The following is a 24,804-nucleotide window of genomic DNA, read 5'->3' on the forward strand; positions in this document are numbered from 1 at the left end:
CAGATACTGCAACTAAAAAAAAAGCACAAACATTCAGAAAAAGAGAAATTGTCTCAGCCCGAATCCTACTTACTGTTGTTGAGGTTTAAGTCAATGTAACAACAATGAGAATTTTTAACACTTCTGACTTAGCATCACTCCAGGTCTCCAGCCAGAGGCTTATTACAAAAGCAGAACTATGCAGTCTCTGTGAGCATGCCAAAAATTCCTCAAGTTCTACATAACAACCTCTTAAGAAACAACAGCCAGCAATTTCTTAAATGTCCCTGGAAGAGAAAATGAACTACGTAGAGCTCTAACAGATTGGAGAGACATATTAGACTCTCAGCGTCTCCCTTTCTTACCCTCTATCAGTCATAACTCTCTTTTCTCATGAGTTCATTTAGGGTGCTAGCATTGCAGGTACTGGTTTTACTCATTATGCCATGATGCTCGTCCCAAGAGCTTCTAATTTTAATCAGAAACAAAATTTTTATAGCATTTATGGATCACTTTTAGAAAAAGACAAATATATAGGACTCCAAGAAAATTATACATTTTTTCTCATCAATCTTTTCTACTAACTGTTAGAATTCACCTTTTATGCAAATAGATTATCTGTGCTATTAGCATCTCACATACAGGGACAAAACAAGGAATCATAGTTGTCAAATGAAAATAAACAAAAGTGCATTTAAAAAGAAATTAAAAGGGCTTTAGAATTTGACAAAGAAACTCATTCTCATTAGTTATCAATGGGTTGATTTCCTGAAAAGAGTCACAAGCTCAAAACATTGAAAAGTCTCCTTCTCAAAGCAAATGTCACGTCCCTGCCATTCCCTTGATCCCAAAATAAATAAGCCAGTCTACATGGCTACCCATAGCGGTGAATATCAGTGCATTCAAGAGAGACAAGAGGGGCCAGTGTGATGGTGAAACGGAGAAAGTCGCCAGCTGCAATACCACATCCCATATGGGCACAGGTTTGAGACCTGGCTGTTCCACTTCCCATCTACCTTCTTGCTAATGCACCTAAGTAGCAAATGATAGCCCAAGTCCTTGGGCCCTTGTGCTCATGTGGGAGACCCAGGTGGAGTTCCAGGCTTCTAGTTTCAGCCTGGCCCAGCCCCAGCCATTACGACCATTTGAGGGGTGAACCAGCAAATGGAAGATTTCTCTCTCTCTTTCAAATAAATAAATAAATCTTAGAGAGAGAGAGACCGACCAGATTAGAACAGACTGCTTTATCCACCTCTTTCCTAAATTTTCATTTTCTTCTATAGGTCCTCATCCCACAGAATTTCAGCACATGTTGTTCCCTCTTTGCCTCCAATGCCATCAGTGCTGTCTGGTCACTTATTCAGTCATCTTTTTATATTAGCAAAGGTTAAAGAACAGAAAAAGTTGAAAAACAAGTGGCCATATTCCCAAGTATTCTAGATAATATTCAGAACATTTCTTTCTCAGAAATATTCAGGTCTTTTCAGGATTCAAAACTTCACTGTCAATTAGAAAGCTTTACCTTAGATACCTTTCAGCATACTCTAATCTAACTGAGCCAGTATAAAACAAGTACCTTCTGTTGTAGCTTCCTTGTCAAAGAGAGAGTGCAGGTAGTGATAAAGCCAACAGAGAGCTTGGTTCAAACCCTGGTTCCACCGCTTACCAGTTATATGACATCAGACAAGTCAGTTAACTCCTCTGAGCCTTGGTTACTGTGGGGAGCAACTCGGACTAGACTAAGTTACTGGAATTAAGACTTATTCTATGCATCTGCTCTCCCACAATATGGCGCTGGGAGAGAAGAAAACAGCTTCTACACAGCTGCCTCCAGTTCAGCCAATAAACTGTAGGACTTGCTCCTGATTGGAGGAGAGCAGCGTACTCGGCGTGTGGGCAGCCGAGTTGGGATTGGCAGAGGAGGACTATAAAGGAGGAGAGAGACGGCATGCACCGGGAACATCTAAGGGGAACATCTAAGGGAACACCTGTGCAGCCCCCAAGAGAGCCGGCCGGTGGTGTGCCGCTCCCCTGCGGAAGTGGGGAAAGTGGCCAGGGGGAACCGCCCTTCCACGGAGGTGGAAGGGACAGTAGCCAACCCGGGAAGAACCAGCAGCAAACCCGGGGAGGGCCGAGCAGACGAAAGAACAGCGAAGGGTTTAGTGTCGTTCCTCCACGAAGAGGGGGAGCGACATAATGGTGCCGTGACTCGGATATGAAGCCTAGGCAGGGTTCAGTGTTGCTCCTCCACGAAGAGGGGGAGCGACAGTTACCTCACTCAGTTTCTATTTACCAATGAGGATCAAAATTGTTCTGCGCAGCATAAAGCTTTTGTGAAGACAAAACAACATAATTCACATAAAGCACTTACTACAGTGTTTGGCACAGCTTTAAAATGCTTTGCAAGGTTTGCTATTACTACAACAAACTGCTAAGCTCTGGACAGGCTACAGGAGGGAGAGAAATACTGTCTGCACTCCAGGAGTGGAGGAGGAATAAATCAGTGACATAAATAACTATGACATTTTAAAAGGAAAAGGGATCACATCAAACTGTGAGAAATTAGGAAACACACACACATACACATATTTAATTTTAACAAACATAATTACCATGGCAGGCGTTTAGCTTAAGACACCAGTTAAGACACCCACATCTCATATCAGAGCTGGGTTTGACACTGGACTCCAGCTCCTAACTCCAGCTTCCTGCTAACATAGACCCTGGGAGACAGTAGTGATGGCTCAAGTAATTGGGTTGCTGGCATCCATTTGGATGACCCAGATTGAGCTCCAGGCTTTGGCATGACCTAGCCCCAGCTGTTTTGAGCATCTGGGGAGTAAACAAATGGATGGGCGCATTCTTTCTCTGTCCCTCTCTATGTGTATCTCTCTGCCTCAAGAATAAATTTTAAAAATTAAAAAGAAAAAACTTAAAAGGCTTTAAAAAAAGATAATTACCAAGTTATAATACATAATTTGATAACCCTACATTTTCCCTTTAGTGCACTATTTTACAGTTGTTCAATTTGAAGGAAATAAATGTAGCATCATGCTCAACTCTGCATCCAGCACTACACCAGATTCCATGGGTATTACAAAAATAAACTTTAATACTTAGTACTGCTACACAAGTTACACCAGAGAAGAGTGCAGACAATAAATTAGCAAAACGAATAGTAAAGTAGGAGGTCAAACTGAAGGGCACGGATATGGAGCAATCCAGTTTCCAGGCTAGAACCTTGACAAGCACCTAGACCTCTTTTTTCTGCACTCCTTAACATAACCAAGTAATCAAGTTCTGTTGTTCCAAGCCATAGTAATCTCTTTTTAATCTATCCTTTTTTCCAATTTATTTCTAGGAAAGGGTCCCTTTTTTTCTAACCCCTTCTTTTAAGGGCCTCATCCCATTCTTCTGTTTCTATTTTATTCTCCTTTCAATCCATATCATTTTCATCCAATTTAAAATGTTTCAAAGACTCCTTACTGTCCCTAAGGTAGGTTTCTAACCTCACTACTACTGACATTTCCAGTCAGGTAATTCTTTAATGCAGGCTGTCCTGTGCACTGAGGGATGTTTAGCAGCATTCCTGGCCTCTACTTACTAGATGCCAGTAGCAACCACCCTCCCACACCAGTTCTGAAAATCAAAAATCTCTCCAGGCATTGCCATAAATTCTCTATGGAGCAAAATCGCCCCTGGGTTCATTCAGCATGACTTGCTCTAGGGTAAAGTTCCTTTTCCATAGCATGACCCTGTCTCATTTCTCCCATCCTTCTCACTTCACTCTCAATAATCTCTCCATGCACACTTGAGAGCGTACTGACCTACCTGGTCACAGTTCTCTACGCATGGCTTTGACCAAGCTGTTCCCTGTGTCAAGGATGTCCTTGCTTCATTTTTACCCCATGCAAATTCCTGTTCCATCTGTCCAAATTCAGATTGAAGATCACTCCTTTGTTAAAATTCCCAAGTCCTTCTAGAGAAGTTAGTACTTTTTCTTTGTGTTCTCGCTAGAGCCATCCATAACTCTGAGTACTATAGCAGTATCCGTTACACCTTTCCACCTACCACTGTTCCAACAGCTCTTTGTATCTTCAGTGATTATTAGCATAGTGTCTGCATCCATTAGGTATATAATAAATGCTTACTGAATAGACCAATCATGAGAAGGAGTTGAAGACAAGCAGGAAGGAATGCCCTCACATGTACACTCCTATGTATTGTCCAATAAGCTTTAGACAATGGTGCCATTAAACAAGTTTTACTGAAGCTCCAATGTCCCATAGACAATTCTACTCAAACACTACATGACTTGTGCCATTGGAATAAAAAGGCTAAACATGAAATACTCTTACTATGTTACATAACCTATGACATCTTTCCAGAATAACTCTCCCTACTTCCCTTTAATTTTAACAGATTAAAAATGCTCACTTATTCTGAGAAATAAATATTTGCTGCACAATGTATTATTCTTTGACCAACATTTACTGGTTGTTTATTCTACAAGAAAAAGGTGATAAATACCTACAACTTACTGACCTCCTTCTAGAAGTAACAAGAGGGTTAGAAAATTAGTTTAAGTTGACTTCTAATTACTACTGCCTAGCTAAATTTTCTCATGTCTCTTGTTCTTCCCTTGTTTGCTAATTAAAAACAAAAGACAGGCAAACAGGCCAGGACTATGGGGATCTAACAACAATCACGTAGAGATGCAGAGATACACAGATGCAGATAAATAGACTGGGAATGTTTATTTGGTCCTCACTGTGTTCCATTTAAAAAGAATAAGTGCTGTCAACTTCACTCACATTGCTTCTTTTCAAAGTGACTCAAGTTTAATTATCAAAGTGAATGTTACATTATCTTTAAAAGGATTATTTCAGCCCTTCAAATAGGAGGGTCATGGAAAACCAAAACCATATCACACATCACTCTGTCCAAACCTGAAATCTTAAAACTGGCACAAATCAAAAAACCATGGTTTTCCAATTTGCTTGACATCCAAGAAAACAAAGTTCTTATATGTCAAGCCAAAGTAATGGTTAAACATTGTGCTGCTGTGTTTATATTGGAGACTCTGGTATTTAATTTCCAGGTTGGCTGGATGCAATAGGCTCAGTGTCTTATATATTACACTACACAAGTTTAAATTATAAAACTAACATTGAGCCCCTTCCCCCACCCCAATAATTGCTATCCCTGACTTGAAAAATTACTTCATTTAGCTAGTGCCATGATGCAACTTAATGGGATCTGGTTTCCTATGGAATTGAATTTTGTGATGGCAGACTACTTAAGTATTTACATCACTGGCCACCATACCCCACTAATTCTAAAATTAGATAGATTATCCATGCAAAAATACACCAGGGAGAATCAGATTTCTATGTTATGGTGTCCTAAGGATTTACTTAGGGTAGCAAAAACAACAGGGCAATCCATTTTCGTTTGTCAGTAAATACAGTTTACTGCTTTTCAATGCTTTTCCCTGATATTAAATCACACTGAACTTCAAAACGTAGGGCAGCAGCTAAGAAGAATCTGCCATCTGGCTAACTGAACTATATTCCAAATAAAGACTGCTTTCTGGCCACAAGGCACTTCCACCAAGATGTAGCGATTTAGATCAAGTCAGCTTTTCCTATATTATAAAACTTGTCCAGAGAATGACAATTATTAAGAGTGTTCTTTGACTTGACAAAATAATCTTCTAACACTAAACTTATTTAATAAATTCCAATAGCAAAGACTAAAAATCTAAAAATGAGACTACATAAGCAATTTAACCCATATTTAAAATGTTTATTATAAGCAGATTGTAGTAACCTAGGCATCTAAGAAATATATGCAATAAGTTAAATCTGGAGCTGGTATTACGGCATAGTTGGTAAAGACACCACCTACAATGCTGGCCTCCGATATGGGTGCCGGTTCAATTCCTGGCTGCTCTACTTCCAATCCAGCGCCCTGCTAATGCACCTGGGAAAGCAGTGGACAATAGCCTAAGTGCTTGGGCCCTTGCACCCTCTTGGGGAACCCAGAAGAAGCTCCTGGCTCCTGGCTTCAGCCTAGCCCAGCCCTAGCCGTCACAGCCATTTGGGGAGTGAACCAGCACATGAAAGATCTCTCTCTCTCTCTCTCTGTCTCCCCACCTCTCTCTGTAACTCTTTCAAATAAATAAATTTTTTTAAAAGTTTCATATATACATATATATATGTATTGATCTTTCCATAGCACAAGAGCATTCTCACTATACGTGTATTTACTCTGAATTTATCTATTCACACTGAAAAACACAGAACTATTTTAAATATTGGTTCCCTTAGCTGATCTTCAGTTCCCCAGTTCACACGTGCCTCTCAGAACATAAAAATTTCACTCACTATGTATGATTAATACTAGTCATATTTTCTACATATTGTAACATATTGTAACTTCCTAAATACAGGCTAACTGCTTCATCTGGGGCTCCTAGGAAGAAAAACAGTAGTTTGTTCCAAAGCTAGAGGAAAACCTTGCCATGTTACAATTTTTTAGTGCTGGTATTTCTATATCCAACATGGTGCCTCCCTGAGAGATTTTCAAACACTACTTTGCCATCTGGGCTGGCTTTAGAACCTAGCCCACACACTAAATCATACTCCATCTCCCCTATCCCATTCTATCCTTATGTGACGCCACTGTTACGCTTAAAAAAAAAAAAAAAAAAAGATTTTGCATTACACTAACCACAGAAAGCCAACTCAGCTTTTTTTCCCCCCTAAAATAAATCTTTCCAGAAGACCTATTGTGTGCAAGTCACAGTGCTAGACACCAAACAGGCTCTCTTTAGCAAGAGATAAAATTGGCATAAAAGCAATTTGAAGAAAAGTAGACTGAGCTAATACCAATCAGAGGAGTAGAAGCTATACATTAGTTCAGAAAAGACTTGAATAAAACAGGGAAGCTTAATGTTGACAAGGGCTATGGCACTAATCGTGAAAAGTGGTGGAGGTTTTAAGTATATGAAAAAATCATTTTTAACTTAAGAGTTCTGGAAATCACAAATTTCACATTCTAAAATCAGAATGAAGGGGAAGGAATTCATGTCTAGAAACAGTGGATTGGGTCATGGAAACCAATCCTCTACTTCTTTGTTAAGCCACCTGGAATTAAAAAAAAAAAGGTAAACAAATAGAAAAGCAAAAGGTTAGTATAAGAATTTGGACAAATTAGAGGAAGTAAGAACCAGAAATATTCAAAGTGAATTTTTTTTTTTTTTTGACAGGCAGCGTGGACAGTGAGAGAGAGAAAAAGGTCAAAGTGAATTTCATCCAGGATTTCTGTGACCAGAAAGGTACAATTTTGGTGCAATAGAAACAAAAGTCAAAGCCCAGAGTCCACTCAAGGTATGAAGTGTGATAACCACTTCTTTCTCCATCTTAAACTTGCCCCAAAGGACTACACCCTTAGGGTTAAGGTGAACTGGGGGGCAAAACGGCAGGAATAACGGACAACAGAAATAGATCCGATGGAAATTCAGACAGCAGAATTAAGCAAACATTATACAGCAACTATGCTTACCATGTTTAAAGAAACAGAAATCAAGCCTCAAAATTAACAGCTCAGAATACAAAACTGTAAAACAGTGACAAACAAATAGAACTTCAGGAACTAAAAAGTACAGTACCTGCATTTAAGATTTCAGAGGATGAATTTAACAAACAAACTGAAGTGAGATAATTTATGAAGAAATTATTCAATTAGCCATAAAAAAGAAAGGAACTGAAGGGCATTATGTTAAGTGAAATAAAGCAGGCACAGAAAGACAAACACTGCAGGCTTTCACTCTTATGTGGGAGCTAAAATGTTGGTCTCAAAGAAGCAGAGAATAGTATAAGGGTTAGCAGATCCTTGGGATGCTGCGGGGTGTAAATGAAGGGTATGGGTGACAAGCACAGGGGTGCAGGTGACAGGAAGAGTAGCGTCTAATGTTCTATAGTACAGCAGAATAACTACTGTTTCAGAACAACTACAGAGGGGATTTTCCAAGTTCCCAACACAAAGAAATGATAAATATTTGAGGTGAATTCTCCAATTGCCCTCATCTGACTCTTACATATTTTAAACATGTTTTGATAACACTATATCCCACAAATATGTACATTTGTGTAAGTTAAACATTTTTAAAGAAATTATCCAGAATATTTACGAGAAAATAGAGAGTGAGAGGCACAGTGAACAGAGTGAAAAGTCTGTTAAATCAGTAGAGACAACATGGCAGGAGCAATATATGAAAACGAAATGGCTAATGAAAGACACTAATCCACAGATTCAAGAAGCCCAATACCAAAGAATTTGAACAGAAACAAATCATAGTTGGATCCATCATGGTGAAGATGCGCAAAATCAAAAACAAAGACCATCTTAAAAACGCACTCTATTAGAGTGAAACAGCTGTTTAAGAATGAAGACAATGCAGGTTAAAAAACTTATTAATAGGTGAAACCGCTGAAGTGAGCAGCCAGAGAGGCATAACTGCACTAAGACTGAGCCTATGGCTGAACCATGTACCTAAATTATTTTATTTACCAGTTATGCAGTTTTCAGTATCTGAAGCAGCAGGCTGACTTTCTTGGAACGCGACTGATAACCAGGCCAGTGGTCCTGACAGAGGTCTACCTTTCTAGAACCACGAAGAATCTCCCTTGGGTAAAGGCAGGAAGCCTTCAGCTGGGAAAGATAATCAGGCAGCCTGTACTTTCAGAACCCCTATCAGAGAGATACACGAGCTGCCTTTATCTCAGCTCAATTCCTTGTATCAAAAAAGAGCCCACACAGATTCATTTCAAGGATTTTAGAAGCAGTGTCCTCCGCGCCATTTTATGGCGTCCCTGTGGACACATCAACTTAAGAGCGGGCCACTCTCATCTCACAACTGGAACCCAAGAGGTCATTCCCAGTGGGGAACCTGCACCGGCTTTGCACCTGATTTCCCGGGTCCCACTCAAGACCTCCTCAGTGAGACCACCTGAGAGTAGGCTCCAGGGATTCTCAATCTTAAGAGGGCCGCAGAAGATCCGGTCTTTGCTACCCTTAAAGAACTGCTGTGGGGCTGGCGCAGCGGCTCAGAGCCAAGCCTGCAGCGCCAGCATCCCACATGGGTAACGGTTAGAGTCCTGGCTGCTCTACTTCCGATCCAGCTCCTACCTAAGGCGCCTGGGAAAGCAGTAGAAGATGGCCCAAGTCCTTGGGCCCCTGCACCCACGTGGGAGACCTGGAAGAAGCTCCTGGCCCCGGCGCTTGGGATCACCTCAGCTCCAGCTGCTGTGGCCATTTGGGGTGTAAACCAGCGGATGGATATCTATCCCCCGACCCCCGCCCCGCGCTGCCTCCCTCTATCTGTACCTTTGTCTTTAAAATAAATTTTTAAAAAACTGATGTGAACGGATGGGTCTCCCCTCTTCCCCTGTGCGAACTAACATTCACCAAGGGCCACCGAGTCTCAAACAAGACGCTCCTTCTCACGGTCTTTACTCCTCTAAGTTGTCTACACAGCAGGCTTCTACTGGAAGCAAATGCACTTAGCACAGTAGCCAGTACACGCTATCTCCCATCCTGCGGGTGAGGTCCGGGGTTCAACCGCCGCCAACCGGGAACATCTCCCGAGGAGCCTGGAGTCGCTCCGAGGCCTCTGGCACACAGCCGGCCCGGGAGGGCCCTCCTAGCAGTCAAGTGAACTAAGCCGACAAACAGGCCCGAGGGTCGAGGAACCTCCCCTCACCACCCAGATGCCTTTCGGCGGGCTCCCTCGGGAGCTGGACCCCGCGAACTCTCAGCCTTGGCTACTTCACGACGCTGGGCGAGTGCGTGGGCTGAGAACAGGCCTGGCTCTAACCCTAACATCAGCCGCAGCAGCTCCCCACGTCCTCAGAGAAGACCAGGTTCCGCCGCCTGGCCAGCTCTCAGGCCACACTCACCTACTAGAGCGCGGGAGGCAAGACTCCCTCACCTCGGCGGTGCCCACCCTAAACTGCCGCCGCAAAGGCCGCTCGCTCTTTAAAAAAGAGAGAGAGAGAGAAGAGTGAGAAGAAAAAAGAAAAAGGAAAAAAACAGCCTTTGCTTTTGTATTTCTTTTGACCCTTCGGGGCTTCCTGTTCCTCACCGCCACAACAAAGTTCCACCCCGCTTCCGGCGGCGTAACCCAATCCACGGCTCTCTTCCTCCCCAAGATCCCGATGGGAATCCGAGGCCCCGACAGCAAAATGGAGAGGCTTGATTGGCCCAGTCACTGTTCAGCAAGGCGATTGGCCAGCTCACGCCTCGGGGGTGGGCCCGGCTGTGGTATCACGTGACACGGCTCTTGAAAGATGATTGGCTGTCAGGGAGAGGGATTGCCACCGAGGAAGGGGCGTTTCCTAGGGGACTGAGGGAGGGCCGGGGCGGTACGAAGCGGGGGTGGGCCCTGCGCGTAATGGCAGCGCCGTGGCCTCGCGTCCATCTTTACCGCTCTCTCGGACCTGTCACAAAGGAGTCGTGCCGCTGCCGCTGCCTCTGCCTCTTCACTCTGGTGGGCCTGGAAGCTAGAGAAAGTCAGTGCCACAGTCCAGCTGCGCTGCTCTGGGAAGCCCGGTGGGAACGCGGGGCGGGAGGAAGTCCGAGGACTGGGAACGTCTGTGAGGAAGGGGAACGGTGGCTCGATCCTGGGGCGGGGAGACCTGAGTGGGGTCGGGATAGACTCCTGGAAGAGCTCCAGGAGAGGGTGGCGCTGGGCAGAGCCTTCACCAGGGCCCGCGCTGAGGGCACCTGAGGAGGTTCCTGGAAGAGGGTGTTCCCCGTTTTTTTGGGGGGGGTTGTATTGACTGGTGGAGGTTCTCGGAGGTTACCCTCCTCCTGAGGTGGCTGTGGGCAGCGGGGCCCAGGTGAGGGGCAGGTATATCCTGCGGAGGCTCCTGCTGCTGGGGGCGCTCCTCAGGGGCTCCGGGGCAGAGGGGGTAGATAGGACGGTTTGGGAGGGTTTCGTTTTGTGGAGTTCTCGGTTGGGGTGGCATGGGTGGGAGGCAGACCTGCCCTGGGGAGATTTACAAACGCCTTGGGGTCGAGGGACACCGCAGAGAGAGGGGGCGAGGAGGTGGGAACCAGAGCTAGCGGATTCTCAGACTCCGGAGGCCCAAGCTAACAACTGGGTAAGGATCTTGGGGAGAGGGGATTTCCGGGCGGTCCTGGGGAAAAGCCCACCCCATTGATAGGCAAGCCCGAATGGAGAGTTGTGAGAAGGAAGCGGGACTGGCGAGGGTTCTTTCCTGTCTCTCTGGAGCCCGGCCAGATGTCCCAGACACAGGACTCAGCTGCTTCTCTGGGGATGAGATGGGGGCGAGCCCATCCCCGCGACACCCGCCGCGTGACTCCAGATTCGGCATTTGTCTACCAGCTGCCTCGGTTTCCCCGCCTTGGAGGGGGCGGAGGTCGGTCCTGTCTGGTTTAGCTGTCCGAGGTGGCTCTCCCCGGAGTGTTGCACTTTGAACTTGTAAGGGTTGGAAGCGTCTGTTGCTGACTGAATGGAGTCCTGCAGTCTCGCAGGCCCCTCGCGTCCCGTCTGATTGTCCTTAGTGGAGTGACTCAACCTCCTCGTCTCCTCTGTGAAGTAGCCAAGGCAGTGTGTGCACGAGAGTGCCTTACCAAACTGCAAGCTGTGGGAAAGTCAGGCGACCCACCCGGGTTGCTGTTGAGGACTGAAAGTGAAGGCATTTTCTCAGCTGTGCAGTGGTGTGTAGATGTGAAAGACTGGCCTTCCCCAACTTGTTGATCGCCTATGGAGTGCTGGGAGCCATATGCTGTTGTACTGGAAGCTTCAACGTTCACAGCTCCTTAGGCCACATTATAATCTAAAGCCACGGTTTCAAACCTTGCCCAGTTTTCGCTCCTAGAGTTTTAATTTACTTTGAACTTCTGATGTTGCTGGGTAGGAGTTAACACTATAATATAATCTTTTCCTTCAGAAGTTTTTCCCTGACAGCTGCAATTTTCCTCCCAAGTAATTTGATCTCAATGTTGTAAAGCGTCTCTTTTGCTCTGGGTGTGGGTGTGGGTGTGTATGGGGATTATGAATGGGGGATTCTGGAGCCATATATGCACGTACACATGGGGCCTTCAGGAAGTTTGTGGAAATATGGAATTGAGGAGGCTGATGTTACGGCATAGCAGGTCAGCTCACATGGGTGCTGTTTCAAGTCCTGGCTGCCCCACTTCCTATCCAGCTCCCTGCTAATACACCTGGAAAAGCAGCAAAAGATGGCCAAAGTGCTTGGGCCCCTGCACCGTGTAGGAGATCCGAATGAAGTTCCAGGCTCCTGGCGTAGGCCTGGCTCAGCCCTGGCTCTTGTGACCATTTGGGGAGTGAACCAACAGATGGAAGATGATCTCTCTCTAACTCCAACTTTGAAAGAAATAAATCTTTAAAGAAAAAAATTGGAATTGGGAAATAAGCTTATTTTGGTGCAAAACATTGTGAAATCCATAAATATGAAGGATTTTCAAGGTATTCATAGAAAAATGCATATTATTAAAAAACTGCATGGACTTCACAATGTTTTGCATCAAAGCTAGCTTCTTTTAAGCTTATTTTTGATGAACTTTTTAAAGTAGTCTCACGGGCATGTATTAATATATCTGTATTCACAAGCCTTGGCATATCTACCAGTGAGTATCATGCCTTCTTGGTTGTGATTTGCAGACGAGACTGCCATCTTTTTCTCTCCATGAATATTTTTGCCTTGCTATGGTAGCCCTAGACTATAGATTATGAGGCACATTGGAGATTGCTTTCAAATTTCTTTTCCATAATAGTTCTTTATTTTTCATCTTATGTAGAGTTTGCATTTCTTAGGATGACTTCTTGTTTGTAGCTCCCTCTGTAAAATACTTGTATCTATATGTGACGTTTCAGTAATGTTTGGCTAGTGGCATTTGTTAAGACTGTTTCCCAAATATTGGGTAATTTATTTGTAATTTTTGAAGTAATATTTTTGCTTTGTTTTTAAAGAAGATCTGGATTTCCTGTTTTTCTAATTTATATTCTGTGGATCTTTTAAAAAATCACCATGGTGATTTTATGAACTTTGATTTCCCAGGATACATGGTGTTCTGTCCTACAGCTTAATATCTTTCTATGTCCTATGTTTTGCCATTTTCACAACTCTCTCATTATTTCTGTTCTCAATGATATTTGTAAGTTACTGATTTGTAGGAAGTATTCCAGTTTAGTCTATGTGGACTTTTTCTGCTTTGCGAGCAAGATAACTTTTCATTTAGCAAGTATCAAGGGGAAACAAAAGGATTATATAGAGTATTGTGTTGGACTGTAGTGAACAGGGGAAAAACAACTGCTCTGTAGTATGCTTTGGCAAGAGTTTAGCAACAACCAAAAAAAAACTTACGTCTTCCTGAAGTGCGTTTACAATAGACTACTTCAACTCATGAGCTTAATTCATTCTGTCAAGAATTGTATAAATTTTCCCTGATAATGAATTTGATATAATGATGTAGGAAACCTACTTTGTATCCTTTACATATTTTTAAAGGCTTATTTATTTACTTGAAAGGCAGACTGAGTAATAGAGAGAGAGAGAGAAAGATCTTCCATCTGCTGGTTCACTACCCAAATGGCTGCAGCAATGGGGCTGTGCCAGGTCAGAGTCGAAGCCAGGAGCCTGGAACTCCATCCGGGCCTCCCGGGTGGGTGCAAGGGCCAAAGCACCTAAGCCATCTGCCACTGCTTTCTCCGGCATATTAGCAGGGAGCCAAATGGAAAGTGGAGCAGCTGGAACTTGAACCTGTGCCTCTATTAGATGCCACTGATGGCAACTTAAGACACTGTGCCACAATGCTGGCCTCCTTACATTTTTGTTTGTTTTTTAATTTTTGTATCCTTTATAATACAACTTTCTTTGATATTCTAATATTGTTTTGGATAAGCTATTAGAAATTCCTGAGGATGGCTGACACTATTACACTGCAGTATCTCTTTAAAGATTTGTTTATTTAAGAGAGAGGGAGAGAATTCCCATCTGTTGATTCACTTCCAAGGGCCCACAGCAGTCAGGGGCAAGTCTGGGGTTGGAACCAGGAGCCTGGGATACAATCTATGTCTCCCACATAGGTGACAAGAACCCAAAGTACATGAGCCATCACCACTGCTTCCCAGGGACTGTATTAGGGGGAAACTAGAGTTATGAGCCAGAGAGAGGAATCTAACCCAGGCACTCCACTGATAGTCACAGGTATCTTAACTGCTAGGCTTAACACCTACTCCTAAAGTACTTTAAATTGGAAATTTTTGTGCTGGAATCTTTATAAAGTAGGATGTGATAGTCACAGGGTTGAAAAGTAGGTCTAACTATGGAGTACTACTCAGCGATAAAAAGGAATGAAATCCTGTCTTTTGCAACAAAATGGATGCTACTGGAAACCATTATACTTAGTGAAATAAGCCAGTCCCAAAAGGATAAATACCATATGTTTTCCCTGATCTGTGGTAACTAATAGAATACCAAAAATGTAATGTATAGGAGTGACATTGACATTTTAAGATTTGATGAATGTTTACAGCCCTTGTCTCTATTGCTGAGGAACAGTGGTTTTTTTTCTTCTTACTATTTGTTTGAACCCTTTATTTATTTTTTTAACATTTATTTATTTATTTATTTATTTGAAAGAGTTACACAGAGAGAGGAGAGACAGAGACAGAGGGAGGTCTTCCATCAGCTAGTTCACTCCCTAACTGGCCACAACGGCCGGAGCTGTGCCAATCCGAAGCTGGGAGCCAGGAGCTTCTTCTGGGTCTCCCACGTGGGTGCAGGGACCTAAGGACTTGGGGCATCTTCTGCTGCTTTTCCAGGCCATAGCAGAGAGCTGGATTGGAAGTGGAGCAGCCAGGTCTCAAACCAGCATCCATATGGGATGCAGGCACTGCAGGCAGCGGCTTAACCAGCTACGCCACAGTGCCGGCCCCTGAACCCTTTATTTGGTGTAGGGTTAATCCTATGAGTATAAAGTAAACTGAAAGTAAGCCGGCGCCGTGGCTCAATAGGCTAATCCTCCACCTTGCGGCGCCGGCACACCGGGTTCTAGTCCCGGTTGGGGCGCCGGATTCTGTCCCGGTTGCCCCTCTTCCAGGCCAGCTCTCTGCTATGGCCAGGGAGTGCAGTGGAGGATGGCCCAGGTGCTTGGGCCCTGCACCCCATGGGAGACCAGGAAAAGCACCTGGCTCCTGGCTCCTGCCAGGATCAGCGCGGTGCGCCGGCTGCAGCGGCGGCCATTGGAGGGTGAACCAGCGGCAAAGGAAGACCTTTCTCTCTCTGTCTCTCTCTCTCACTGTCCACTCTGCCTGTCAAAAAAAAAAAAAAAAAAAAAAAAAGTAAACTGAAAGTAGATCACTGTAAAAAAATTGAGAGAGAATAAAAGAGGAAGGAGGAGGAAGGGTGGGAGCACGGGCAGGAGGGAGAGTAGAGTGGGGAGTATCACTGTGTTCCTAAATCTGTTTGTATGAAATACATGGAATTTGTACACCTTAAATAAAATTTTAAAAGTAGGTCCAAGTCAACAAGCCCCACAAATGGGAAATCAGTAATCTATCTAATCAAATAACTCAAAAGAGTTATTTGGAGATAGTAAATAATGGCATAAGCCTCTCTTCAAGCTTTTGGAGGTTTTCAGAACATGTACTATTGAATTTTCCTGGTATTCAAATTCAAAAATTAAAAATTGGAATAGTGAATGCCAAACTGGAGCCAGCCACAATGTTTAGAAGTACAAACGCGTGAATATTTTCCCTTTGCTTTATTCACTAAGTCCTCTTTTGAAATGATTTTCTTGCCAGTCTTGATGGCAAGGAAAAAGATACAAATTTATTGTATTTTGGTCTGAGTCCATTCCAAAGGAGAGTGGCTGCTGTTTAAATCTGTAGAAGCAGTAACTACAGATGAAAGTGCAGCCTAAATCTGGTAGTTACCTTATAAATAACAGTGAGCCCTTAGGAAAATAAAATCTTTGTTTCCGAGCTTTTGAACACTAAGAAGACATTTGAAAGAACTGATGCATTCTTCAAGTCTGTTAAGAAGTGAACACTACATGTAGCTTTCTTACTGTTTGAAATTACAGTTTCCAGGCATAATTTCATGGATTCTATATACCTCAAATAGAAGCTTTGAAATGCCTTACTCAGCAAGTATATTATTACCTCATAGTTTAATGTTTCAGTGTTAGCTCTTCTGCCTCCTGAAGAATTAAGTTTCTGTCTCTGTTCTCTTAATGCAGTGATTCCCAAAATGTAGTTCCTACCCTACTCCTCCTCATGAGAAATGCAGCTCGCTTGCTCACATGGTGTCTTTTTCAGATCTTATTGCTTCATAGTTGATCAGACTTAAATATGCCTAAGGGCTATGTATTAATAACCTATCAATTCAGTTATTAATGGTTCACTAAAACATGGTATTTGTTACCCAAAACTAGAGTGATATGAGAGTACAGTGATCTTTAATTCCTTGTTCTCCCAGAAAGTCTGTCCTGGTAAACTCAGCACCAGTGCAGAGCTGCTCACATGCCATACATCAAACAGGGAATCCTGCAGTGCTCAGAAAGGGTGTTTCATTTGGACTGCATCATCAATAATGTCTCAAAATTATCTTGGCTTCCCATTGTGACTCCTTGTTTGTTTTCATTAGAGTTACTGTATTGCTTCATTCTTATTGATTTAATTTATAGGCTTTTACTGTGAGGACAGGGATATTTGTACCAGCAAAATTTTGGCTTATAATTTAAGACATGAATGAGTTAAATGCCAATTCAAGTTCTCTGTTCTCCTTTTCCTGATACCAATTTATATAGTCACTTAAACATTTGCTCATACAGAGATACTTAAGTGTCCCCAAATTCCTTTTCTGCTGCAAAGTGGGTGGAACAAGAGGCCTCCTTCTAGTGGACTTGGTGCTTTATCTAGAAGCTTTGGGTAGGATACTAAGCATATTGGCTATTGCTGTCCTTTGTCCCTAATCTTGGATCTGTTAGCAGTGTTTACTCAATGTCTGTAATATAAGCAATGAATTTTTTCATCTTTACTCACTGCATGGCATCTAAGCATTGCTTATATGGCTATATTTATTGAATGGCAGTTTCTTGGTTCTTCAGAGTGGCAAATATATTTGGGAACATTTTCTACTTTATTGAGTTCCTGACAGGTCCTAATAGGTATCCAATAGAGCATGCACTTGTTTCTAGACAGTGTTTTTAGACACTATTTTAAGTAGCTATCCATAAGGAAAGCATTGCTACTGGTGCTATTTACATATTTTGTTTGCTTTACTTAATAGCACAGCATTTTCTATAACAGAAAAACCCTCTTCCTTCAGATTTGTGTGTGTTTAAGTAACACAGCTATATGATTTCCTGTTATTTGGTTTCCCAGGGAGAAATTCCCAAATAGTATGGAATAGGACATTTGTTTTTCTGCCCTGTACTGCAGCCGTCATTAGCACTTACCTCAGATCTTCCTTAGTGTTTCCTTTTTGGATCCAAGGCAAATTTTCAATCCTTGAGACTTCAGACAGGGATTATTTACTTTTTCTTTTTTTTCAACTCTTATTTGCTTCTGGAAATTCCTTACTCTATCCCAGGCCTAGATTCTATTTTTAATACATTTTTTTTGAATACTAAAAGGATTTGTCTTTGCTCCTTTGTACTGTTTCGGGTCCGGACCATATTCCGTAACTCTGCCAAAGTCTCATCTGACCACAGACACCACTGCTACTGGGCTAAAAATTTTTCAAAATTTTAGGGAAACTTGTTTGGAAATAAATTTTTTTCCTAACATTTCAACCAGAAAATTCTCTACTTTCCTCTCAAAGATGTACTTTCTTTTTTTTTTTTTTTTTTTAAGATTTTATTTGTTTATTTGAGAAGCAGAGTTAAAGACAGTGAGAGGGAGAAACAGAGAGAAAGGTCTTCTGTCAGTTGGTTCACTCCCCAAATGGCCGCAGCGGCCGGAGTTGCGCTGATCCAAAGCCAGGAGCCAGGAGCTTCTTCTGGGTCTCCCATGCGGGTGCAGGGGCCCAACTTGGGCCATCTTCTGCTTTCCCAGGCCACAGCAGAGAGCTGGATTGGAAGAGGAGCAGCCGGGACTAAAACCAGCACCCATATGGGATGCTGGCACCTCTAGCCAGGGCGTTAACCCGCTGCGCCACAGTGCCAGCCCCAAAGATGTACTTTCTTAAACCAACCTCAGTATATAAGAGAAATGTCAGAATCATTCAGTGCTTTTCCCAGATTATTTAACAGTTACAGTCTGGAAATAATAGTATTCTGTGTAATTTAAACCTCAAGTACCTCTATGTTACTGTGCAATAGATGATTTTGGACACCAGGGTGACATGTGAAAACATCCTATCAAGACTGCCTTTCCTTTTGGGGGAAAGTGAAAACCAACTACAGCTGTCCCTTGGAGCTCTGGGGGGATTGGTTTAAGGATCTCCACAGATACCAGAATCAGAATGCTCAAGTTGCTCAGTTACCTTATGTAAAATGGTGTAATGTTTGCATCTAACCTACTTCCATCCTTCTGAATACTAGAAATCATCTCTATGATGCTATAATGCTTAATACAATGTAAATGCTATGTAAATAGTTGTTGTACTGCTTGGGGAGATAATGACCAGAAAGAGTCTGTACCTGTGCAGTAGACACTATTTTTTTCTGATTTTTTTGATCCAGAGTTGGTTGAATCCACAGATAATCCCAGGATGTGGAAGGCTGACTGTATTTCACAATCATCTCTTTTTCCTCCCCAACAAAATACTAGGTACTTTAGAGTCTGGAGACACTGAAACACTCTTATTAAAACATCTTTAGGTACTGGCAAGTATATTCTTGAAGTAAATCTACTTTTTGCAGTACAAATACTCAGTCTTGGTGACTTCTGAATTTTCCTCATTTAAACACTGTCTTCGGTAAGAAAATTGTGTCTTTGGGTTGTCCTGCAGTATATATATATATATATATATATTTTTTTTTTGACAGGCAGAGTGGACAGTGAGAGAGAGAGACAGAGAGAAAGGTCTTCCTTTGCCGTTGGTTCACCCTCCAATGGCCGCCGCGGCTGGCGCGCTGTGGCCGGCGCACCGCGCTGATCCGATGGCAGGAGCCAGGAGCCAGGTGCTTTTCCTGGTCTCCCATGGGGTGCAGGGCCCAAGTACCTGGGCCATCCTCCACTGCACTCCCTGGCCACAGCAGAGGGCTGGCCTGGAAGAGGGGCAAGCGGGACAGAATCCGGCGCCCCAACCGGGACTAGAACCTGGTGTGCCGGCGCCACTAGGCGGAGGATTAGCCTAGTGAGCCGCGGCACCGGCCCTTGCAGTATATTTTTAAAACAAACATATTTCTGGGTGTATTGTCTATCTTGAGAGGGTTTAAGTACACAGATGTATGTATTTAACAGAACTCAACACATGCTTAAAATTTACATATACTAAACTTCTAAAAACTCTGAAGTCTAGCTAGTGATATGAATGCTGACTTATTTAGATGGAAGTATATTGATGCCTGCAATTTATTTTGAAACACATTAAAAAATTGGATTGATGGTGAATTTAGATATTGACAGATATGATAAAACAAACACAGAAAAATGTTAATGATAGACTCTGCTTACAGTGAATTTTAATACAGCTTTAAAATTTTTCATAATAAAATGGGGGAGGAGGCTGACATTGTGGCACACAGTGGGTTAGGCTACCATTTTTAGGCCATTTCAGGCATCCCATATCAGAGTCCCAGTTCAAATTCCAACTGCTGTGCTTCCTATTCCACTTCCTGCTAACATGCCTGGGAAGGCAGTGGAGAATGGCCCAAGTATTTGGGCCCTTTCTCCTATGTGGGAAACCAGGATGGAGTTCCTGGTTCCTTGCTTCTGCCTATCTCATTCCTGGCTGTTGCAGACATTTGAGGTGTGAGTCAGAGGATGGAAGATCTCTGTCTCTTCCTTTTTATGTGTCACTCTGCCTTATGAATGAATGAATGAATAAATGAAGAATTTTTTTCCTAAATGTTGGGAAAGCAACAGTAAATGTGATACTAGAAACTATTGCTTGAATACACATTTGCTGTTTTAGGGGAAAATCCAAGAACATTTTCTAATGACTGAAAATCATTAAAATTTCTAGTATATATGTTTTAAAAAGTCTGTTTATTTACTTGAAAGGCAGAGTGGCAGAGAGAGAGTATTCCATCTGCTGATTCTTTCTGCAACAGCCTGGATTAGGCCAGGCAGAAACCAGAAGCCCAGAACTCCGTCTGGGTCTCCGATAAGGGTGACAGGAACACAAATACTTGGACCATTGGACCATCATTTGCTTCCTCCCAGGTGTGTTAGCAGGAAGCTGGATCGGAAGCACAGAGTAGCCAGGACTAGAACCAGGCACTCAGATACGTGATGGGGTTATCCTAATCTGCAGCTTAACCTACTACACCACAATGCCTGCCCTGAAAATTTCCAGTGTATAAGAAGGTACTTAAAAAGTTTCTGGAAAAATGAATATAAAAGAAGTTTATATTGTTAAAAAAGGTTTTTGAAATCTATGCATTTTTTTCATAATATGCATTTTCCATAAACTATTTTGAAGACCCCCTCATACTCCATTGTTGTTATTTGATTTAGATTTGAGTGCGGGGAATTAGAAAAAGTGCTATGTGCTCTGACACTGTTTTGGAATGATAAAGTAAATATAATAGCAATAGTAATTTTGCGCCCAAAGTGTGGTTTTTCTTCCTTTTGGTCATTCATTTAAGTAGTTTCTCCTTTTTTGGCAACATAATCCTAAAGTATTATTTTCAAAGAAAAAAAATGTTCTTTCTGTCAGTTGTCTGTATTAAGACTGAATAAAAGCAAATATTTGAAGAGCTGAATCATTGATTCCTGGACCATTTGTCAGAGAGGGTTAGACCAGTTGGCCAAATGCCTCTGTGGTGAGCTGGAAGTCTCTGTTTTGTACTGACAGTGAGTACCAGAATCTCACTCCTTTGACACTAAACTTACTGAGACCCTAAGTTTGATTTCTGTTTTTCCCCTCAGAGAAGCTTTTAAAAATAAAAGAATTAGTGGCCGGCACCGCGGCTCACTAGGCTAATCCTCCGCCTGCGGCACTGGCACCCCGGGTTCTAGTCCCTGTCGGGGCGCCAGATTCTGTCCCAGTTGCTCCTCTTCCAGTCCAGCTCTCTGCTGTGGCCCGGGAAGGCAGTGGAGGATGGCCCAAGTGCTTGGGCCCTGCACCCGCATGGGAGACCAGGAGGAGGCACCTGGCTCCATGGCGGCCATTTGAGGGTGAACCAACGGAAGGAAGACCTTTCTCTCTGTCTCTGTCTCTCTCTCTCTCTGTCTAACTCTGCCTGTCAAATAAATAAATAAATAAATAGAAATAAAAGAACTAGAAACAGGCTGTCAATCCAAGCGTTAAGATGCCCACATTCCCATATCTGGTGCCTGGGTTCAAGTCCTAGCTATGCGCTTGATTCCAACCTTCCTGCTAACACGTATCCTGGAAGGTAGCAGATGCTGGCTTAAGTAACTGGGTCCTTGCCAGCTCTGGGGGAGACCTGGATTGAGTCTGCAGTTCCCAGCTTTGGCCACCACCAAAGTGAAAGTTAAGGTGAAGTATGTAAAACTCAGCCATTAAAAAGGGTGAAATCTTCTCTTTTGTAACAGCATGGATAGAACTGGAGGTCATTATGTTAAGTGAAATGATCCAAGCACAGTAAGACAAGTATCACATGATCTCACTCTCATATGGAGTCTCACGTTCTATGTATTTTGGATTAGTCTATGGGTAAATTCAACAAGTGTCTGTCTAAACCAGTGGATTTTTATTTATTTATTTGAAAGGCAGTTACGGGGGGAGGAGGGGATGTAAAGACAGATCTTCACTCCCCAAATGGTTGCAATGGCCGGAGCTGGGCCAACCTGAAGCAAGGAGCCAGGAGCTTCCTCTGGGTCTCCCACATGGGTGCAGGGGCCCAAGTATCCAGGCCATGTTCTGCTGCTTTCTCAGGCGTGTTAGCAGGGAGCTGGATTGGAAGTGGAGCAGCCAGGACTTGAACCAGCACCCATATAGGATACTGGCATTGCAGGCAGCTGCTTTCCCCATTATGCCACAGTGCTGGCCTCAACTAAATGAATGTTAATGTGTCCAATATTGAACTTGTTCTTGGCTAAATTACCTCTAACAAGACATTTTAGAGTTGATTTAATTGAAGTGCACTGGGATGTTAATAAGTGGCTTATTTCATTCTGTAAGGGAAATTGAAAGAAAACAAACACAATTTAATTGTATGGTGTAGGTAGCTTTATTGTTTACAAGGTATTTTGAAATTCTTCAAGTAACTGTGTAGTTGCTATCCTTAATTACTCCTATATCATATCTCTGAATATTAGATTGGAAAATTATCTTTTTTTAAAGGATTTACTTATTTGAAAGACAGAGTTGACAAAAAGAGAAAGAGGGGAGAAAGAGAGAGGGAGACAGAGGAGAGAGAGCTCTTCCGTTCACTGGTTTACTCCCCAAACAAACACAATGGCCAGGGCTGGGCCAGGTTGAAGCCAAGAACCTGGAACTCCATCTGGGTCTCCCACATAGGTGCAGGGGCCCAAACACTCGGGCCATCCTTTCCTGCTTTTCTAGGTACATCAGCAGAGACCTAGATCTAAAGTGGAGCAGTCTAGACTCAAACCAGCACCCACATGGGATACAGGAGTTGCAGGCAGCAGCTTAACCTCCTGTGCCAAACTCTGGCCCCATCATTTGTTATTTTGATCCAGGATTATTTCACTGATTTCTGTAAACCATGTATATATAGTATATGTAAATATATAGCATATATACAGTAAATATATGTATATATAGTATATGTATAGTATCTGTAAACCATGTATATATTGCTATGCAAACCTAGTAACGGATATACCCAAAGTGAAAAAACTGCATTAATGTGCGTTACTTGTAAGAATATATGTTTTATTTTCAAAGTATGAATTAGAGATAAGAATTATAAGCCTTGGGCCGGCACTGTGGCATAGTGGGTAAAGCCACTGTCTGCAGTGGTAGCATCTCATATTGGTGCCAGTTTGAGTCCCAACTACTCAACTTCCAATCCAGCTCTCTGCTATGGCCTAGGAAAGCAGTAGAAGATGGCCCAAGTCTTTGGGCCCCTGCACCTACGGGGGAGACCTGGAAGAAGCTCCTGGATCCTGGCTTCAGATCGGCACAGCTCTGGCTGTAGCAGCCAATTGGGGAGTGAACCAGTGGATGGAAGACCTCTCTGTCTCTGCCTCTCCTGCTCTTTGTGTAACTCTTTTTTTTTTTTTTTTTTTTGGACAGAGTGGACAGTGAGAGAAAGACAGAGAGAAAGGTCTTCCTTTGCTGTTGGTTCACCCTCCAATGGCCGCCGCAGCCAGCGCGCTGCGGCCTGCGCACTGCACTGATCTGATGGCAGGAGCCAGGTACTTCTCCTGGTCTCCCATGGGGTGCAGGGCCCAAGCACTTGGGCCATCCTCCACTGTACTCCCTGGCCACAGCAGAGAGCTGGCCTGGAAGAGGGGCAACCGGGACAGAATCCGGCACCCCGACCGGAACTAGAACCTGGTGTGCCGGCGCCGCAAGGTGGAGGATTAGCCTAGTGAGCCGTGGCGCCAGCCTGTGTAACTGTGACTTTCAAATAAATAAATAAATCTTAAAAAAAAACAAAAACAAAAAACTTCATGCTATATGTATATTGATTTAAAATGTACATAACTTTCACATCATTATCTCTTTTGATTTTTTAGATTTATCTTGTTTATTTGAAAGGCAGAGTTGCAGAGAGAGAGAGCAAGAGAGACACCACCTTTACTGTCTAACTCTATCTGTCAAATAAATTTAAAAAAAAGAAAAGAATCAAAATAGGGGACAGTGTTGTGGCATAGCTTCTTATGATATCAGCATCCCAAACAGATCTTGGTTCAAGTCCTGTCTGCTGCATTTCTGATCCAGTTCCCTGCTGGTGCCCAAGTGCTTAGGCCCCTATACCCACACGGGAGACCCGGATGAAGCTCCTGGCTTTGGCCTGGCCCAGCCCCAGCCATTATGGCCATTTGGGGATGCAATCAGTGGATAGAAAAATCTCTGTCTCTCTCTCTCTCTCTCTCTCTCTCTCTCTCTCTTTTTTTTTTTTTTCTATTTTTTTGACAGGCAAAGTTAGAGAGAAAGGTCTTCCTTCCGTTGGTTCATTCCCCAAGTGGCTGCTATGGCCGGCGCACTGCGCGGATCCAAAGCCAGGAGCCAGGTGCTTCCTCCTGGTTTCCCACGCAGGTGCAGGGCCCACGCACTTGGGCCATCCTCCACTGCCTTCCCGGGCCACAACAGAGAGCTGGACTGGAAGAGGAGCAACTGGGACAGAACCAGCGCCCCGACAGGGACTAGAACCCCGGAATGCCGGCGCCACAGGCAGAGGATTAGCCTAGTGAGCCGCGGCGCTGGCCTTATAATAAGCTTTCTAAATAAAAAATAAATAGATTGGGGGACGGTGCTGTGGCACAGTAGGTTAATCCTCAGCCTGCAGTGCTGGCATCCCATATGGGAGCCAATTCTAGTCCCACCTGCTTTCTGCTCTGGCCTGGGAAAGCATTAGAAGATGCCCAAGTGCTTGGGCCCTGCACCTCTATGGGAGACCCAGAAGAAGCTCCTGTCTCCTGGCTTCAGAGCGGCCCAGCTCTAGCCATTGTGGCCATTTGGGGAGTAAACCAGCGGGTGGGAGACCTTTCTC

The 24,804-nt window shown here is 43.4% G+C and overlaps 2 protein-coding genes across 8 annotated transcripts in view; one reads left to right on the plus strand and one right to left on the minus strand.

Annotated features, from left to right (window-relative positions):
* The window catches only part of PSME3IP1 (proteasome activator subunit 3 interacting protein 1), a 31,652-nt gene extending 21,387 nt beyond the window's left edge, over positions 1–10,265 (minus strand). The window contains exons 1-2 of one of the 6 annotated variants that reach the window (XM_051846804.3): positions 10,130–10,256; positions 9,945–10,021 (exon numbers count right to left, since the gene is read on the minus strand). The gene's annotated coding sequence lies outside the window, so the exon portion shown is untranslated. Of the gene's footprint in view, positions 1–8,556; positions 8,737–9,447; positions 9,472–9,944 lie in introns of those variants that run through there. The other 5 variants (XM_089319761.1, XM_089319763.1, XM_051846805.3 and 2 more) reach the window with 5 other exon arrangements.
* A 71-nt stretch (positions 10,266–10,336) lies between these two features.
* Positions 10,337–24,804, plus strand: part of RSPRY1 (ring finger and SPRY domain containing 1) — a 50,000-nt gene continuing 35,532 nt past the window's right edge. The window contains exon 1 of one of the 2 annotated variants that reach the window (XM_008257327.5): positions 10,337–10,556. The gene's annotated coding sequence lies outside the window, so the exon portion shown is untranslated. The remainder of the gene's footprint in view (positions 10,557–24,804) is intronic. The other variant, XM_089319760.1, reaches the window with a different exon arrangement.

Source organism: Oryctolagus cuniculus, chromosome 18 (assembly GCF_051225735.1).
Source record: "Oryctolagus cuniculus isolate XC-2025 breed Fujian yellow rabbit chromosome 18, ASM5122573v1, whole genome shotgun sequence".
NCBI classification, from domain to species: domain Eukaryota; kingdom Metazoa; phylum Chordata; class Mammalia; order Lagomorpha; family Leporidae; genus Oryctolagus; species Oryctolagus cuniculus.